Source organism: Mus pahari, chromosome 3 (genome assembly GCF_900095145.1).
Source record: "Mus pahari chromosome 3, PAHARI_EIJ_v1.1, whole genome shotgun sequence".
NCBI lineage: Eukaryota > Metazoa > Chordata > Mammalia > Rodentia > Muridae > Mus > Mus pahari.
In genome coordinates this window covers 30,937,701-30,953,723 of record NC_034592.1, presented here as the reverse complement: position 1 = coordinate 30,953,723, position 16,023 = coordinate 30,937,701, and the positions used below count along the sequence as shown (strand labels likewise).

At 37.9% G+C, this 16,023-nt stretch overlaps 1 protein-coding gene across 5 annotated transcripts in view; it reads right to left on the bottom strand.

The window, feature by feature from the left end:
• Positions 1–16,023, bottom strand: part of Arhgap15 (Rho GTPase activating protein 15) — a 622,856-nt gene that overhangs the window by 469,707 nt on the left and 137,126 nt on the right. The gene's annotated exons all lie outside the window — the stretch shown is intronic.

Genomic DNA, 16,023 nt, shown 5'->3' with positions numbered 1-16,023 from the left:
ACACACACACACACATCCTAGAGTATACAAAAGTATATTTTGGTTAATTCGGGGCCATATGTTGAAATGTGCCATGGAAAGACTAACAATACTTGGGTCTGTTTTATTTCTCTGTTATTATCGTCTTCTTCAATTTATTATATTGATTTCACTTATTCAGAAACATGAATATGGGTGGCATATCTGGTATTTACTGTATGAGTAATAATAGTCGCAAAATTGCTGTTAGGGCGTTGCAACAAAATTGACGCTGTGGTTGATGATCACCACAACATGAGGAGCTAGAGAAAGGGGTTCCAGCGTTAGGGAGGTTGCAAACTATGGAGCTTGCCTTTAATGAACTCAGTTACTCCATTCTTCTCCTTATCATACTTTGCTACCAAATTGAACCTGCTATAAATCCAGGAATATAAACTCATGGTAGTTTTAGAAATTAATTTAGCTAAAAGAATTGAAATAAATTTTAGATCCCAGAATAAAACAAGCCTGAAATTTCAACATGAATTTTTTTTTTTATGGTTTATTTCGAGACAGGGTTTCTCTGTATAGCCCTGGCTGTCCTGGAACTCACTTTGTAGACCAGGCTGGCCTCGAACTCAGAAATCCGCCTGCCTCTGCCTCCCAAGTGCTGGGATTAAAGGCGTGTACCACCACCGCCCGGCTCAACATGAATATTTTAAGTTTAATTTTATACAAAGGAAAAGGAGAGAACTCCAAAGAGAAAAAAAATTAAACCTCTACATTTATGTATTTGGGAGGGGGCAGAAAACCTATCAATGCATTGAAATAGACATTCTTATGAATCATATCTCCACTTTACACAAGTACTTGATCTAGAAAAAAAAATCTCCTACAACTTTTAAAATTAATAATAGTGGCAATTGCCAGCTATACCTTTAAAAAAAAAAACAAAAAACTCAACAGTTGTTTCAATATTAAATTCTAAAGTAACATAGCCTTCATAGTTGGTTTTAGCTAATGACGTTTAACATGTAAGGTCATTTTCAAGTTTTGAAAAACAAACATGAAAATACCATTTCCAATGAAAATATGAGAAATTTAATTTTCTCAGGCCAATTACAAGCTTTCCCATCAACTGCACAGAAATCAAATTTCTTTTCTTTTCCCTGGAAAGGCCTGAAATGCCAAAACTTTGGGGCAATGTTTAGATTTTTCCAACTGTATTTCTATCTTCTCCTATGTCTTACAGCCCAGTTTGTGGGTTAGAACCTCTAAAGTTGTTGGCTTAACAATGATCTGTGACAACCCGAGATTCTGTTCGTCCATATTATTTTTAAAAATAGCAAGATATACAGTTTTCTCTTGTTTTCCAAGAGGCCAAGAAAGATCCTATCTTGAAGACACTGAACGCAGTGTTCCCTGAGCACGCTCTGCCGTTTTGTTCCCCTAGAACTTTCCAAGCCAGATTATGTTGCTTCCACCTAATGTTGCAAACATTTTGGGTGCAAGCCCAATGTGATTCTGAGACTTGGGTATGATTCCTTGTAACCTGGCATCCTTCCTAGAAGCTAACTTTGTTAGGCAGTTATTTCTATAAACATACTGAGTAATAGCAAAGCTGCAAGGCCAGATGAAGTCTACTACCTGCCTTTTCTCTACCGCCCTGTAAGATGGGACTTGGCAATTCACTGGCGTCCCAAGAAGTCTTTAAAGGGTTAAACCCCATTTCCAGAATTGCCATTACCTCTCATAAGTATTGAGCCATTGGATTATATTTGTAAATGCATAATTTGGATTAGTTGGGTATTTATTCTGTTATGAATGAGCCCAGAGTTTAGAGGCTTAAAACAACTACTTATTTGATTAAAGTCATAAATCTCGGTCTTACTCAGATATTCTCATAAAATTACATGACTGAAACAATGAAACAATGTATCTATTGCTAGATACACAATGTATATTACACAATGGCAGCAATTTTCTGGAAGCCATTGATAGAAGCATCCACAACCAATGGACATCTTCAGCCTACCCAGGCTGGGGTGCTTGTACTTTGACTCTCAGGACATAAGATTCTAAAAGTTCAAAGCTAACCTAGAGTATAATATCTATAAGTTTTGTGGTAGGTTATGCTAAAAGTTTCATACACATACATTTTAAAAGCTTATGAGATGCTGGAGGAAGACTTCCTTTTGTGCATCAAAGGGATCTCAGGAATTGAAAGTTACACATTGGCTCATCACTGGATCAGAATCAATAGTGAGTATCTGATCATATTTTCAACAAACTATGTAGCTTTAGCTTCCTACTACGACTGACATAGTCAAATCTACTAAATGAAGAGTTACATGGCAATCCCGAGGCAGAAATAAAACATGTGGAATTTGGGACAAAAGTTCTGGAGAATATAAGTCTCACACATAGGTGAATCAAATGTCCCTTGTCCCCTCCACATGTGTGTCCAGGGATGCTTCCTATGCTTGACCCTATAGTCTCATGGATGGTCTTGAAGTCATCTGATGAAGAACGAAAAATCCTGGGTAGCATCAACCCACCCTAGGATGAGGATTTAAGGCAGTGGCAAGCAGAAATGCTACTACACATCATTCAAGCAAGCAACCAGAGGGAGCCACAGGGAGGAATATAGACAGTAGGGATGGCTTTATATGGTGATCAGAGGCCTGGGAGGGGACAATGTAGAAAGAAGATTGGAGAGAATGAAGTCTGTAAAATATTAGTGGACTCATGAAAGTCAGCAATAACATGCAAGTTTTATGTCTCCTGTTAATGCCATATTTTTTCCCCCCAGGGATCACACTGTTGAACCAGATGACTTGAATCTTTGATGTTCTCCATCTTCTAGCCTTAGCCAGTTAGATCTTATAAAATAAATCTATGAATGAGGTAGTCACAGTGTCAGGCATGACACTGTACTGACCTAACACCAATACTTCCTCCCAACAAAGCTAATATAGCTTTGTGTGCTGAATAGCCTTTCATCCGGAGACACAACCATTCAGGACATCGGAACAAAGGTCAAGTTCTGGATAACAAATTGAACCCTTTCTGCTCATGGTATTTTGATTCAGTCTTCCTGGACTGGAAATAAACTCTAGATATGGGTTTGTATTTTCTGATTGGTGCCTATGCCTGCTCCATTGTTTCTGATCTTTATGGATGTAAAACTAGTAACACAGGGTTATTAGCTCTGTTAGAAGCACTGCACTGCTTCAAAGCAAAGACATAAAGGAAATGAAACCCAGGACACCTAGCTCTAGGGCACACTGTTCTTCCTAAGTGCACCATCACTCAGGAACAGTTAACTTTGCAATGGTATGGTGTCTTAAAATGCGTCCAAAATAAGGTGGCACCTTATAATAAGAAACTCTTTCACAACTGCATCCCTAGTGCGGTGCACTCACTGAGCTGCTCCACTGCACAGCATATTGTGGTGACATGATACAACATTCCAAAAAAGTGAGAGCATAGGTGTCTAAGAACCAAAAAGTACCCAAAAGAATAGCCACTGTAGCACACATCTGTAACACTTAAACTTCTAAGTTTTCAAATCTGGCCTCTGCTGGATTACACATCAATGTTCTTAGCACAGGGAGAGTTTTGCTTCTAAAGGCATCAGTGATGCTGTAATTAATTTATAACTATTGCCAATGACTGGTAGCTATGCATGTTGGAGATACAGGGTAATAATATGGAAAGTGGCTCGTACATTCACGGGGAAAGCTGGCCTTTCTAAGCATACCATGGCACTCTTACTGGATGGTGACAGCAGGAATGGTTCTAGCATGCAGGTGACTCAAGGAGTCACCTCTTGTATCCTGCAGGCCCAGTGAGTCCAGTGCACTGTACAGTGCATCTAATGGAGTCTGTAAATGTCAAGAAAATCATGCCCCACAATCCTTGGACATGAAAAATTGCACAGCAGGAAAACAGAACAGACCACACAATCATGACAATGGATGAGGAAAGTCCAGAATCCCTTCGAATGAAGTAGACAACGATTATCAAATGCAGACTCATACACAAGTGCAGGAAAAGGGGTGAACAGTTTTCCCTAAAACGTTTCCTTAGCTCTTCTATAGACGAAAGAGCAGCCACATGTCTAAACCCCAGAATAACATTTCAGGTGTGACATATGGACATGGAAGGCTAGTCGGCGTGAACTGCATCACACATTGCTGCTCTCTGGCCACCCCTCTCTCCACATCTGCGTCTGCATTCGCATCAGCCTTCCTCAGAGAGCTTATGTCTGGCTGTAAGCTGCATCCTATTCCTTTTGCTTTCTGCTGTGGATATTCATGGACTCTAAGAAAGGAATACCCAGACAAACATACTTGCCACATGTATGACCGGAAAGTTGAAAAAAACTAAAGACATCATTCTGGAGACAGTCATAAACCGAAGGCTCAGAGGCTGATAAAAAATATTTTAGTTTAATCATCTTATGGAATTTGGGGTAGAAAACTCATGTTAGCATCATGCTGCCCTATGACCAACTTTATTAGTACTTTGTATATTATAGCTATTTTTTTCCTGATGTTTTGTTCTTGCTGATTCTTAAAATCTGCTTTCTGGTATCTGTTCAACAATAAACTAACAGTAGACCAGCTTCTAGTTTCTCAGATTTTGTGACAAAGAACCCAACTTAAGTCAAAGGCATCTATGGGAAACTTTGTGCTTAAAGAGAATTTTAAACAACTTCTTAAGAAATAAAATGAAAAAATTTTCACTGAGATACGGCTGTCAATATTTCAAATTTTCATGAACCAACATATCACTAAACACCCCACTATGCACTAACATCTAGAAATTGCATGCTGAAGTGCTTAAGGTTGCAGTATATGAATAATCGTCCTTAGTAAACAGAAATTGGCTGCTAAGAACCTGAAAAAGCTGCCAGAAAGCAAATGTTATTGAGACAAACAATAGAGAGTTTTGATTAATACCTGGGTATTCTCACAATGGCTTTACTATGTCAATTATAGAGCCACTAGAAACCACCACACAACTGTATTCAGGCTAACTTGGGGGATAGATCTACTTTAAAATGTACACGTATGTATGAAAGAGACAGAGATATAACTGACACATAGATCTTACTGTCTAGATAGTGTCTTGTTTGCATCACTTCCCTGAAGAGAATGTGGGGAGAAAGGGCCGAGGGGGAGAGGGGGAGAAGGGACTTTAGCATTCTTCCAGGGAAGATGGGACACATGATTTTCCATAAGCCAAATTAAATGTTTTGAAGAAGGAAATATTTTCAGTATCAAAAGTAACTAGTAACAGAGGTAATGGCAAATGTATATACATAGAACCAAAGCCTTCCAGAGAATTTTAAAATAAAATCCAAATGTCTCTCTTTAAAAATAGTCACTTGCAACTTTTATGGTAAAGAATAACATTCATTCAATATTATAATTCTCCCAGTGTAGTGCAATGCCTCTTTGTAGGCAGGCGACTTTTACTAAATCATAAGGCAGTTTAATGGCAAGGAAACGTCCACTGGAACGTGGACATTAACTATTAAATACCATCTCTGAGAATTCAAGGAACTCCATCCTCCCTCCTGGGGCAATTTTAACTCATTATATCTTATGTTGTTCAAAGACTTTTGATCTACATAAATATCCATTCTCAGGTTCAGATTTTACCACATACAATGAGCCTATGATTTCAGGACTACATGCAATAAAAATCCTACGATTTTAGGACGTTTTAGATTAGTCCAGGACTCAAAGTCACCCTAATCTTCGAAAGAATGAGTGGGTACCTTGCTGCCTGCATCTTCATGTTCTTAACCCATAATGTAACCTAAATATTTGTCATTTAATTTCTAAGCCCTCCTCTTTATATCAGATTATATGTTTCTGAGCCATGAAATAAGATTTCTTCATAGAACCCTTCAGTGACGAGATAGAATCTCGAGTTTTATGAATTGCTGTTCATTTTTCTTTTTGATATTATAAATTGTATTATTTCCAAAAGCAGGCTCAGTGAATGATAACTTAAGAAAATTCATGCTTAGATCCAAATGAGGGATTACAGCATCTCACATATATTCTTATTTACACAAAATAACATATCTTTAGATTCAATAAATCTTCCTAATATTTGAGTACATATTTATTTGCCAACAGAACTGAATGTCAATAAAATTTGTCAGTCAACAACAGCCAAGAGTAACTTCCTTAGATAAGCCTTGTAAAATACACACTCACAGTAAAGCCAAAAATATTTAATCTCTCACTGCTGCTTGGTAGACTTTCATTCTACCAAGGCGTGGGGAACAAGGAGAGTCATCAAGTGAATGACATCTAAACCTAACTGTTCACACTTTCGGTTTTTACCACCCAGAGCCTTGTCTTGCATAGCCTCACAGGAGACCCAGTCAAACGGAATTAGCAGTCTGTGCTGAACTGCCAAACGGCCACCAGATGGCAGCAACGCTTTTATGAATAATGCAGCAGTCTCTGCTGCCCATCTAAGATTTCCAGTGTTAATAATAGAACAATCCTTACTTTAGCAAAAGGACAAATTTGTCTGCATTGAAGCCAGCCACTTTCTCATGGCATTAATTATATTTCACGGGACACATTTGTTTTCTAGCACGTGGGCCTCCAAATATTTATTTTTGTGCTGATTAAACATTAAATTGCTACTGACTTTAATTTGATAGATACTGTTCTGTAAACTGCCAGGGTTTGTTCTGTCCTTTCAGATGGACAGTGACATCTGTGATTGTGCATGTTCCAGAGCACCTTTCAAAGAAGAAAGGTTTCGCATACTTTCTAACACCTTGATCAGCAAATCCTGTGAATCTAACAATTGCACCTCCTAATCACTCTGCCATGATTTGAGCTCAAATCCATCATAGATATGAGGCATCAGAAGTCTGTCTTTAGCTTGGTCATGGGCATGGGACTCCTGAAAATTAAGCATTGTTTAAATAACAGATAAAACACAACAGAATTACCAAGTGTACCCAAGGTACTAAAGGAAGTTCGGTGTCAGTAGATCAACTCTTTGGAGGCACTTTTGTAACACGTCAACTCTGTCGATGTAAACAGCTTGGGTTGAATGTACACCCTGCAATGAGTTAGAACCCCCACACCCATGCTGGAGATGAAATGCTTCATAAAATTGTGTGTGTGTGTGTGTGTGTGTGTGTGTGTGTGTGAGTGTCTGTCTGTCTGTTTACATGGTTCATGTGTGTCTAAGTTAAGCTTATACTGCTGTGATCTAGATCATGAGACCATGACCAAAAGCAACCTGTGAGGAAAGAGTTAATGTGGTTACTAGGCCAAAGTCCATCATGGTGGTAGTGGGAAGCAGAGGCAGGAACCAGGAGGTGGGAAATAAAGCAACAGGCCATGAAGGAACTCTGCTGACTGGATTATTTTTTTCACGACTTGCTTGGCCTGCTTTTTTTTCTACCATTCAGAACCACCTGCCCAGGGGTGGCACCATTTACAGTAACCTGGGCCCTCCTGCTTCAATCGTTGATCAAGAAATGCCCCCTCAGACCTGCCTATAGGCTATCAGACTGGGGGATTTTCCTCAAGCAAGGTTCTCCTTTCAAGATAACTCAAGAGCGTGTCAAATTGGCAAAATGAAACAAAACAACAACAACAACAACAACAACAACCAAACAAAAGAAACCCCAAAGAAAAATGAAGGCAATGTGCCTTGTGAATGCTTGCAGGGAAACCAAAGGTAGGTGCTGGGAGTTCTGCTATGTCCATCTCCACCTCTTCCCTTGAAACTCCATCTTCCACGGGACCTAGAGCTAGTCTGAGCCAGAAAACCCTAAAATCCTCCTGTTCCTGCCTCCTGCAGTGACACATGCAGACCGAGGTACACAGCGCCACCCACAGCTTTTTACGTGGGTATGGGGAATTGAACTCAGGTCTTCGTGCCTGCACAGCAAGTGCTCTTCTCCCCCCACCCCGGAGCCATCTTCCTAGATTCTATATCCTTGACTTCCAAAAATTATGATTCTAATTTAATCACAGCATTTCTCATGTCTCCTTCCTCCACCACCTGCCTGCCCCCATATACCCCTTCTCACACTCCTTCTAATTCATGGCCTCGTTTATAACTGATACTGTATGCATATCTGCATTTGCATGTACATATGTGTTTATAAATTATATCCAGGCTTTTAAATCTGTACTTTCTAGTAAGTTTTTAGTACTATGTTTCACTCATAGTGTGTTTGGGATTCTGTGTAGATCTCACACAAGACTTCTCTAGTAAGTGCTGGCATTGTTTTGCATCGTAAACTGACTATTTGTTTTCTAGAGTTCATTTCAAGCCTTTGTTTACAATGATTGCTTTGTTATTTTCTTATCCTTCTTTAAACATTGCTCTGAGGTTTTAGAGTTTTTCTCACCACTGCCCAGATTTTTCCTCTTTCTTGTGGCTAGTGGTATTTAAACTCTCTCTCTCTCTCTCTCTCTCTCTCTCTCTCTCTCTCTCTCTCTCTCTCTCTCTCTGTGTGTGTGTGTGTGTATGTGTTCTCATGCATGAGTGCTTGTGTCTGTATGTGTTTGTGTGCTTCTGTTTGTATGCTGTTTGTATGTATATTTGTGTGTGTTTCTCTTTATATATCTCATTGTGTGTCTGTGTGTATTTGTGTGCTTGTGTGTGTGACTGTGTGTGTGTTTGTGTCTGTGTGTGAGTGTATGTTTCTTGCCCTCAGATACAGCTTTGTTATCTTATGTTTCTAAAAACGGAATGACAGGCTATTTATCTGAAGGTGATTTGGGGCCTTCCTAAGGTACTCGATTTTATTTCACTCTGCCATCCTCACGGATAGACTGTAAACTGAGTTCCCATTCATTGACTCCATATATTATATACCAGCTTTAGGGATTAAAGCATTTCTTTTTCTGGAATACATGTGTTTGCTGTTAAAAAGGGAAGAAAACCAGACTCAGCATGAAGTAAACATGGCTACTTTGTTTTACAAATACCAAATAAGAATTCTGAAACAGATATGCGAAAGAGAGCCCTTGGCTGGAATGTCGTCATGCCAGAATCAAAGTCATATTTTCTGCACTTTATACAAGATGAAAATCACAAGGAGAAAAATTCTAGTACTTAATACTTTCCCTCCAGTCCCTTGGCATCTTCCCCGAGGTCCGGGATTAGTTTGCTCAGATTGTTGTGTAGAGCCTGGAGACTTAGGTTTGGTTACTTACCACCTGGAAGCCTCACTTTGGCTATGTAGGCACTACAAGAAAACTGCAGTGAGCCACAGACACCCCTGGATAGCCTAGAGACCAGAATGCTTGTTCTACCAATGCATGAAGAAATAAAGTTTCATAAGAGGTGGGAGTCCCAGCATGAGGCCGAGAAATGAAGGGCAGCTTGCTGCAGGTAGCCTGAGGTCAGACTGAAACTCAGATTGTACAAATAAAAGGCTCTTATCTCTACCCCACTCTCTAGCTACTCCGGAGGCCAAAGGGACCAAAGCAGTGGCTTTATAGCCCTTTGGCCACATCCATCTACTCTTCTGTGAAAATGCACATGGTGTCAAATCCATTCCTTTCAGTTCAAAAGTTTGATCTAATTTATGTCATTTTGGAAACTTCATATCGTAGTTCTTTCGACCGATTTGGCTCTAAAAATCTATCACTATGGTCTGTGTGGTGGCTACTGCTTTACAGTTCCGTTTTGTTCTGATCCTAGTGTGAACAGATAACAGATAACAGATAGCAGGACACTAGCAGTGCCCTTCAGTAGCTTTAGATAGTGAGTGAAAAGTGCAAAGGAATATATCCCAAGTCTAGAGCACGCCCAGTCTCTTGGCTTGGTCTGGAGCCTCTCAGGATCACCCAGGTGGGATAAATTTGATAATATTTTCTCTAGCAACATATTTGATTTTTGTATGTTAGTTCCAAGGATTTAGATAATAAAGAACCTTTATTATTTTCCTCAAAAGTCAAATCAGCAAAAAGCCAGTATTCTCTAGTGATTTGCTCTAAAGGTATGGGCGTGGTCTGGTCTGAAGAGATGGGTGTGATCCTCTTATTATTGGTGTGCTTGGAGCTATCCTTCTGCTTCTATTCCCCCTTTATTAGTCAGAGCTAATGAGATTTGAATTTCGTTAAAATTTGAATGCAACATTTTCCCCTGGTTTTCAGAACCTCTCTTATCACAGCCAGTGTATGTGTATGTGTATATATGTATGTGTATCTCTCTCTCTCTCTCTCTCTCTCTCTCTCTCTCTCTGTGTGTGTGTGTGTGTGTGTGTGTGTGTGTGTGTATTAAAGCCCTAATTCCAAAATTAGGTCTCTCCCAATACAATCTCACTGACATGCTAAGGCTAAGATTCATAAAATACTCATATTGTTTCCTTCCAGTCAAGAAAAGGTATTTCTTTGACACTTTTAGAAGGGGATTAGAAAGTGTCCCTTGTCTCTTTTTTATATGAGACACTGTTTCTGAACTTGTTTCTACATGTTACAGTTCAGCACTCAACAGAAAATTCTAGGGGAATGGGCTTTTGTTGACATGTTACCTTGCACATACTACTCATTAACTAGTTTATCCTAACTTGATATCACAGCAATGAAACTTTCAAAAAGGACTGGATACTAAAATCTAAACAGGGCATAAGGACACATATGCTTTGAGCAATACAGGAAAATATCTTTCATTTGGCACATAAGATCTTCAGCAACTGAGGCCCATGCACATGCATCCCCCCCCCTTGTTGGATTCTCCTGAAATTTACAACTGCAACTTCGTGCAGAATGTTATGAGATGACTTGGTTACTGAACAAAGAAATAATAATGACCATCAGTGTGTGTACTAAAGTTACTCCTTTGTAGTCGTTTTAAAATACGTTGAAGGATCTCTTCACTTTTAACACTGAGAGGTGTCAGGTAGGAGAGGGGCTCTGATCTCATCCTTTCTCGGTGTGATACGCAAGTCTGAGAGAGAATCTCCAACTTCAATCTCTGAGAGCATCAACTGCAAACGTTCAGGTCCCCAGACTCATCTGTTGCCCCACTGTGCCTCTGCAGGATGGATGTACATCTGGTAGACACATGAAATGGTCCAGGGCAAACGGTGGAGTAAACAATAGATTTTGATGCTTCTCTTTACCCTGGCTTGTGTTGTTTGACTCCATACCTTTTAAGATACGGTGAGTGATTCTGCCAACTGAAACCAGCCTTGCCACCAACTCAGCACTTATACATGTGAAGAATCCCCCTTTGCGTTTTGTTTAACTATCCACATGGCAAAAATGAAAGAGAAAACTGGTAAGTGCTCAGATTTATTATAAACTGCCCCTCTTGACATGAGAAATGGATAAAAGCAAAATACCAGTAGTTTTCCTTTTGGCTTGAAGTAGCATTTTCCAGGATGTTATTAAATTATCACCACATTAATAAACCTAAGTAGCACTAAACTCTGTGAGGCTAAGACATGTCAGATCAGGACAAGCAATCAAATTATTTTTAGATGTAATGCATATCTATGGAAAATATTATACAAATATATTTAATGTAGAGTATAGCCAGAGGAGTTTACCCAGAGTTGGAAAAGTAACAAGTGGTTAAATGCTAGACCTACTTCAGCTTTGCCTTCCCTACAGAGAACCAGGGTCCTCTCTGCAGATGTGTTTTCATATTAAAGAAGCAATGTCAAATCCTAGACATTTGAACACAATATTTATTTTCTGAACATGGGATTAAGGTGGACCTTCATCACCTTATGTCATCTCTATGTCCCCTGTCTTACAGACAGACAATTGACATAGTTCTATTCTTTATTTATTAACCGATAGAATTATGCAACTTAATACATGTGGGCTGTAGAAATCCGATAAATTCAACAGCCAACTTTTATTAAAAATGGTTTATAAAACACTAAGTCCGAGGAAAATATGTATTCAAGGGTACAGATGATTCAATATCTTAGCTAATCAGTTAATATCTTACTCCCTCCTGGGAAAGGAATTAAGGAAACAAATTGTAAGTGAAAAACTGGGAGATAAGTTTTTCATTTCAGCGATACTTTTGGAATCTTGCAACACAAGGCATATGTGGCAGATAAAATTCCCAAATTGTTTTCTTCGTTGTTTCTCATGCTAAACGTATTCCAGTCTAGCCCCAGCAGCAACAACCTGATCAGCTAGAGCACGCCCAGTCTCTTGGCTTGGTACGTACAGTAGTTGACATATCTTCTAGTCATATCTAAAATCGCTTTACAAGACAGGAATATATTATTGTGGAATATATAACTTAATGGAATAGAAATAATTACAGTGCTTTGTTGTCACTTTTGTTTTTGTTTTTATTTGTTTTTTGAGATAAAGTCTTTAAGTAGCTCTGGCTGTCCTTGAACTTGCTATGTAGATCGCACTGGCCTCAAACTCAGAACTCACCTGCCTCTGCCTCACTAGGGCTTGGATTAAAAGTATGAGCCACCAAGCCTAGCTTCTTCTTCTTCTTCTTCTTCTTCTTCTTTTTTTTTTTTTTAACAAGTGGCCTCCCTGGGAGACTGGAAATATGTTAGTGTTGTATCCTCTATTTGACAGCATGCCATGAGCTCTCTGCCCTAGATTCCCAACAACTTTATTCAGAAAGTCTCAAACTCAAAGGAAGGCAAAGAACCTAAGTGAGATTTCCCTGTCAACTTCTTAAAAGTTTCCAGCACAGGGGAAGGCCAGGGCCAAGTAGTGGGAGTGGGTGGGTAGGGGAGCAGGGCCAGGGGATGGTGGTGGTGGTATAGGGAACTTTCGGGATAGCATTTGAAATGTAAATAAAGAAAATAAAAAAAAAAAGAGTTAAAAAAAAAAAAAGCTTCCTGTAACTGATTTTGTAACTATGTTATCAGTTTAAGTTCCTGGACGCCCAGGCCAGTAAATGCATAAAGTGGTCAGTGAGCAAAGAATGAGTAGTATCCCTCTTGGGGTTGGATGCTGCTGTGAGTCCTGCCATCCTTTAGTGGGATTCTGCTTAGTTATTATAACTATCTCTCCGTAAATGACATTTGGGATTATTTAAGATTATGTTGTAATCTTTTTAATCCTTAGTGATTTAAATTTCAGGCTAAACACCATAGAGCAAACCAGCCCTTAGCAGAAATGTTTAAAACATGTGATTTGAACAAAAATCTTTTTTTGTCCAGCCTCTCCCTGATGAAGACCTGGCATTGCTTTTAGTTAACTAAGAAAATGTGTCCAAAGTTCATCCCAAATTGTTCACCGGATAAATGCTTTCTCAAACGGTATCAGACTTGTGATGGTCTTAGAAATCACTCTTTCTGCAGAATTAAACAAACGTTAGAGCAATGGACATTCACTAATCCAGTTCAGAATTTCTATGACATTTTTGTAAGTGCAAAGCGTTGCGTGTGTGTGTGTGTGTGTGTGTGTGTGTGTGTGTGTGACTGTATATGTATGTCTCTCTGTGCATAAATGCTCACTATGTTTCCTAAAATAAAATAATTCAATATAAATGTACACTTATTTATACTATTTAAAGCTATACTTACACTCATTTGATACCTGTGATTACATGTCATAGACAATGTATTACAGAAGAGAACAGCAATTTTTTTTTTTAAATGTTACTTGAAGTTCAACAATGCCTGGAATACAAAAATTCTGCCTCCAGTGTAGGTAAAGGTTCCTGGTTTCAGAAAGTGAATATCATTTGTATTTACCAAGAGTTATTTCATACTAAAGCTAGAATCTGTCACTATGATATTAACATATATTACTTGAAGAAGATTGAATCCACATTGAGTTTTATTTATGAAAAAAAATCTTGGATTTTTGTTAAATACAGAAAATGAAGAAGTCAGATGTCTAAATAGTATAAACACTGAAAGAAAACTATTCCATTTTTCTGGATCAAAAATGTATGTTTCTAGCCTATCTCAGACATTCAAAATTTTTGTTTGTTTTCCTATTCATTTCAAGTTTGACTTCTTTATAGACATCATAATTATGTGGTATATAATTGCCAATCCATCATCTTTTTAAAGACAGATTTCAAATTTTAAATTATTTCTAATTTTGCTCTTCTTTGATTCATCTGGAACTAAAAATCTCAATAGTCATTTGCGATCTGTAATCTATAATTCATAGGCTGAGATTGAATATCAAGCCCAATTCAAACTTGGAATCCTTAAACTATTTTTGATGTGGTACCTCAGCTGAAGTTAGAGGGTCTTTTTCAGTAAGGAAGAAACGTTTCATTATTCAGTAGGTAATGAAACCCTTACATACAGTCAAACACCCACCCATGCCTTAATACCATGTTTTTGAGATATAATCCTGTTTATTCTGACCATTTGAGACTTAGCCCAGCTAATGTATTTAATCAAATATTGATGCACGTCATCTGGACTTAGTTGTCTGGCAAATTCTTCCCAATTCTCTTTTTGTTATCAGAACTATAAAAGTAATTTACATTATTCTGCTCAAACAGGGGACTGTTCCAGTCTACTCGGTGGGTGCATACACTTATGACAAGGCAGATGATTTATTCAAAATGAATTAACATAAAGTCATCCAAGAATTTTCCTTTAACTTTGTTAATCACAATATCTTTATAATAATCTTTTAATTCTATACATAAAACTATCAAGGATGTATTCACCTATAATCTGCCTATTATCAATCAATTTATCTATCACACTATCTATCTGCATATGTATCAACCTAAAAGTCATCTGTGTAAATACTGGAGGCTCAAGGCCCTTTCAATTGTCCAAATGATATTACAAAAAAAAAATAGATAATGAGTAATTTGTAAACAGTGAAAATAGACTTCAAAGTCATTGGAAGAAACTAAATTCAGAAACATAAATATAAATCAAGTGTAAATTATAAAAGTTTGAACATAGACAATAGTTTGAAAAGCCAAGGATGACAAACCTCATCATTTGTCCATCATGCCAAGCTGACAATAGTCTTTTTGATCTTGTTGAAACTTTTTAGAGATAAATGAAGAATAGCTGGCCTCACAAATCTATGGAAAGTTCTATTGTATGAACATCATGTTCTTTAAATTGAACTTAATGTCTTTCTCTTACAACTTTATTAATTAGGTGAACTCCCAATCCATGTGAGTCACAACATCACGCCCTAGCTCAGTGTCCTCAAGCTTCCTAATGCCGTGTGTGGTCCTCATGTTGTAGGGACCCCAAACCATAAATTCATTTTCAATGCTACTTTATAACTGTAATTTTGTCCTATTATTATGCATTGTAATGTATATATACTTGCAGATAGAAGTTTGCCAAAGGGGTTGCAACCTATAGGCTGAGAAGCCTATAGGCTGAGAAGCACTATTATAGATTGTCCGAGAATAGGATTTTGACCCTTGCATTTTATTACTGGGGTTAGAATGACACCAAGAGAAGGAAACTGGGAGAGACAGATATTACTGATCCTTACCTTCTCACTTGCAAACAAAGTTGATTTTATTATTTATACCTTGGTTTTCTAAATTCTATATTCTCTACCACTTGGCTTGAGATCATTGCTCTCTACGGGTGCCTTCCTGCCTGTCTGCCTCCCTCCTTCCTTCCTTCCTCTTTCCTTTTTAAAATTTTATTTTTAGTTGACAGATGATAATTATATCTATCCTTTCACTTAATTTTTGGTTAAAAACATCTCTATATTTAAGTACTTTAAAACTAGAAACAGAAAGATAATTTCTTCTAGGACATGTATGTGTGTGGTTTTTCTTTTTAAATCTGAATAGGCCCAAATTGTTTAATATACATGAAAGAGTTCCCAAAGAAATTAGCACATACTAGACATATTGGAAGTGGACAGTTGTTTTCCCCTTATGAGTAGAAGCAGTAAAGGCCATTCAGCCTCACTGCTGTAAGTCCTAATACTGATTTCATCAGTGTATTTTGTTACATAATAATGACATCAACTTGAAGAATAGAATTTTGCCAAAATATTTAATATTAATAGATATGTATTCATCTATCCCCTTCATTCTTAAGTGGAATAATTCTAAAATACCACAAAATTATTTAATTTTAAAATGTAAATATTATAT